Raw genomic sequence first — 4,352 nt, forward strand, 5'->3', positions numbered from 1 at the left:
CGGTCTTCTTCCGGTCTGCCTCAGCAACGGACACTTGCCAATAGTGACTAGTGAGATCAAGGGTAGAAAAATAATTTGCAGTTGTCAATGCAGCTAGCTATTCCTCAATACAGGGGAGTGGTGCTGTCCTTCTTCTTTAACAGGACCAACGGAGCTGCCCAGAGGCTACAACTGTCACGGATAACCCCAGCCTCCTTCATGTTGCTCAACATGTCCTTGGTACACTGGTAATGTGCAGGTAGATTTGGCTTATATCTCTCTTTGATGGGTGGGTGTGCACTTGTGGGGATGTAGTGTTTGACCCCTTTTATTTTTCAAAAGTCTAGCGGATGTTTGCTGAAGACTTGCTCGTATTCTTGCACTAGCCTGTAGACCCCCTTCTTGTGATGTGAAGGTGTGGAGTCAGTGCCTACGTGTAATTCCTTACACCACTCCTCTGGCTGACTTGGTGAGCTGTCACTGAATGGGTGGGCTGAAGCAATGGTGGATGCTGCTGTTTGGATAGCATGTGTATCTACTGAGAACAGCTTATCAATGGTGGCAAATCGGAGCAGCTTAATCTTTTGCTCTCCGCAGTTCAACACTCTCATGGGCACTCTTCCCTTCCATATTAATGAATAAAACTATGATGTAAATAGCATATAGATACCCCACAAATGCAGATAAAAGTAGGTTATGGGAAAAGGGGGAAGAGAGAAACAGGAAAATAGTGGAATAAAGTATAACTTCCAGGTGGGAGAGGAAATGGCAGCACAGCCAATGGAGGTGAAGCAAGGGGAGCCTGCAACTAAAGAGTTGAGAGCGTTATCACATGGTGACTGAGCCTGATTGTAACGGGAGCATAGAGGTGCCGATCCTGTCTTACCTGCGTTGGTGTAGAAGTGGGTGTCCTGTGGTGGAGTCAGCTATGTGCAGTGGTGGCCGTGGGTTCTTTTATGTGCGACCGTAGTAATAGCTGTGCCCACTTCCTGTATGGGAGTGGAATGCAGTGAGGCTAATGGAACGCACGCCTGCGCATTTGTGTTTAACGTCGCGCATGTGCAGAACGGAGAAAAGGCTGCGCTCACTTCCTAATGAAAGGGAGTGAGACGCAGCTGGGAAGGGAAGGGAAAAGATTAGGGTTTGGGGATGATGAAAGGGCTTTCTACGGGCAAGGATGGCAAAGGGTGGCAGTGACGGAAAGTCAAGCAGATGGTCCTGTCCTGTCCTGTCCGTCCGTCTTTTTGTATCATGAATTGGAAAGACTGCAAGGGGGAGGGGAGGTGCTTGTGCCCAAAAGGAGGAGTTATTCAGATTCATTGCAGTGGGCGGCGGCTGCAAAAAGTACCATTCTCCTTGTTTTTGCTCTGCAAAACAGCCTTTTCAAGGGTTTGGCTTGGGTGACAAAATGTCTTCTGTAGGCGTGGGTTTGTCTCCCTCTCCCTAAGATGTGTCCGGTATAGGCCAGGGTGCCACTCAAGGCCGTAACCAATTCGGGTTATAGCTTCTCAGCCTTTTGGCTAAGATCAAGTGTAGTTTCGGAGGACGCTACCTTGGTCGGTACTGGAAGGTGCCTGGGATTGCACGTCTGCCGGCCTTGAGGGAGTGTGTGCGCCTTCTGGTGACACATAGCCCTCTTGTGCCTGGACGGTTCCCAGGCAACGGGAGGCGATCACCTTTGTTATTTTGAAGTCCTACTGATAAACAGAAAAAAAAAAAATTAAATCTGTTCTTATCAGTTTAATATCTGATACGTCCCCTCTCTAGGGACCATATATTAAATGGATTTTTAGAACAAGGAGATGGAAAAAATCTTGCTCTGTCCACTCCACGCATTGACCTGGTATTGCAGTACCTCCAGGACCGGTGCACCCCTTCTTAACCGAGTTTCCAAAAGCAGAACTCAATTCACCTGATTCAAATGAGCCTCATTAGTGAATTGAAAGAAAGCAAAAACTTTATATGCACCTCAATTTGGCCAATTCACTTTTCACACTTTCACCCTTTTTTTTTATCTTTCACACCTTTTACTTGCTTTATTGATGCAAAAGCTGTGCCAAATAGCAAACTCATCTCCACTCAACTTGACCAACTCTGCTATGTCCCGTGCAGTATCTTATTCTCAGTCTTATCTAGATCATTTGCAATTGAATAGAATAGATCCCTTTTGGACACATTGGATTTAGCTGCTGCAGTGACTGCAGGTGTTAGAAGATGCAGACTTGGCATCAGGTGCTGTCTATCAGATTCCACTCCAATTAAAGCTTCCATTGTTTTTCGGTGTTTTCTTTGAGCAATGATGATGTCTTTAGTGATCTGTTGGCTCCCTCTCCTGGAGGAAGAGTTTGCTTGCTCTTGGACTTTCAAAAAGAGAGGTCATGATAGACATTTAGCTTCTGAGCCCAATTGGGGACAGTCATGGGTGATGAATGTTTTGCAACCTGCTGCGAAGCCTGATACCGCAATATAAGGAACGTCAAATACTAAGAATGGGCGGCCTATGAAAGAATTAGTACTTTCATTAAGCATACTTAAACGGCTAATTGGGAATAGACAAACTGTAAAAAGCCCTCTGAGAAAGCCCCTCTCTATCCTTTGTCAGTAAGCTTTTCTGTAGTCTGCCTGTTGATGTATTTTCCGTTTGAACAGTGCACAACATGAAGTGACGGAACACTGGCTTGTCACAATGTCCCCCGCTGACATCACAATAGCGCTGCTGCCTAGAAAGCCAGCTGCGCAGCAGAAGTTGCTCTTTGGGTGGGATGGTGGGCTAATGTATCTATTCCTGCTTGGTGAGAGTTTGACATGATCTAGAGCAACGAGTTCCAGCGGCTAGCGGTTGATTATTGGCTGTAATGGGGCTTTCTGGCTGGTGCTAGCCTTTCTTCTTAGCACACAGGAACCACAATCCCTACACCATGCTTCGATGGATTCTCTCATCCCAGCCCAGTAAAACTACATATTTCACACAGTTATAGGCAGCCCATGGGCATTCACCTGGATTAAAACCCATAACAGCTCATAGACCAAACAATCAATCTACCACTGGACCAAAGACAGGAAGCTAAATCCACTGCCTGCGGTAACTAACTTAATCCTATAGGCTACTCACACAACAAACCCAAGAGAAAGGAAAAAAACATGGCTTCGATTATCCATCCAATGAAAACGCATAACCATTGTGAGCCATTGGACAATGCAATTGCACACATGGTGACATGGTGCACGGCCCAATGAATCAAGTCTGTACTTCATATTCACGGTTTAAGCCCTTGGGTTTTAATGTGTCCAGAGTACATATCCAGAAAGATTCCCTTTTTTTGTGCTAAGCACAAGTCAACAATACATTGTAAGCAGATTCTATTACCAGTCCCACACCATTTTGTGACGCATAATCACACAGTGGCCCAATTAAGATTCCAAGTCATCGAACATGTCCCAGCCATACGCAGAGGAGGCAATAGAATTAGGAAGCTCAAAGAAAGGGAATCTTTCTGGATATATACTCTGGGCACGTTGGAACCCAAGGGCTTAAACCATGAATATGAAGAACCGACTTGATTCATTGGGCCGTGCACATTTTTTCTAACGCCCGGTTCTTTTTCGTGTTCACACTATATATGGTTCCACTATGTATGGAGTTCCATTCTTCCTTGTTTTTTATTTGTCATGTTTGTCATGTCTGATCAACTGGTTACATTATGTCTGATTACCTTGTCTAACAGTTTTTTCTCCCCTTTCTTTACCTTCCATGTTCCCATAGTCACGTGAAATATCCCTGTTGCACTTGATTACGGCTCACTATTCACTATAGGATGTCTTATATCTAACATCACACTCTCACCCATCAGCACTCTATAGGTTTGTATAAGGTATGCGCTTACACATCCGGTCCTCCATAGGTATTTCCACTTATGTAACACTATCCCTATGATCACTCATAACTCATACCCTTGTAGTCAATTACATCCTCCTCTCTCCCCCCCTCCCCTTCTCCCTTTCCATCTATAATTTTGCCATATATACTAGCAAACACTCAGTGTACCTAGTGGCATCCTATTCGTGGCTATTGGACCTTGCTATAGTCCCACTAGTGCCAAGACATTTGCAGAGCGCATCTGCCTGCGTTGCACACTCCAACTAATTATAAGTAAGCCATTATACTAGCAAACACTCAGTGTACCTAGTGGCATCCTATACGTGGCTATTGGACCTTGCTATAGTCCCACTAGTGCCAAGACATTTGCAGAGCACATCTGCCTGCGTTGCACACTCCAACTAATTATAAGTAAGCCATTATACTAGCAAACACTCAGTGTACCTAGTGGCATCCTATACGTGGCTATTGGACCTTGCTATAGTCCCACTAGTGC

General features: G+C 45.2%; 1 pseudogene; it reads left to right on the plus strand.

Moving 5' to 3' along the window:
• Positions 1-1,650: 1,650 nt before the first annotated feature.
• On the plus strand, positions 1,651-1,856 carry LOC142286064 (U2 spliceosomal RNA; annotated as a pseudogene).
• Positions 1,857-4,352: the final 2,496 nt, after the last annotated feature.

This window comes from Anomaloglossus baeobatrachus, unplaced genomic scaffold (genome assembly GCF_048569485.1).
Source record: "Anomaloglossus baeobatrachus isolate aAnoBae1 unplaced genomic scaffold, aAnoBae1.hap1 Scaffold_644, whole genome shotgun sequence".
NCBI classification, from domain to species: Eukaryota; Metazoa; Chordata; class Amphibia; order Anura; family Aromobatidae; genus Anomaloglossus; species Anomaloglossus baeobatrachus.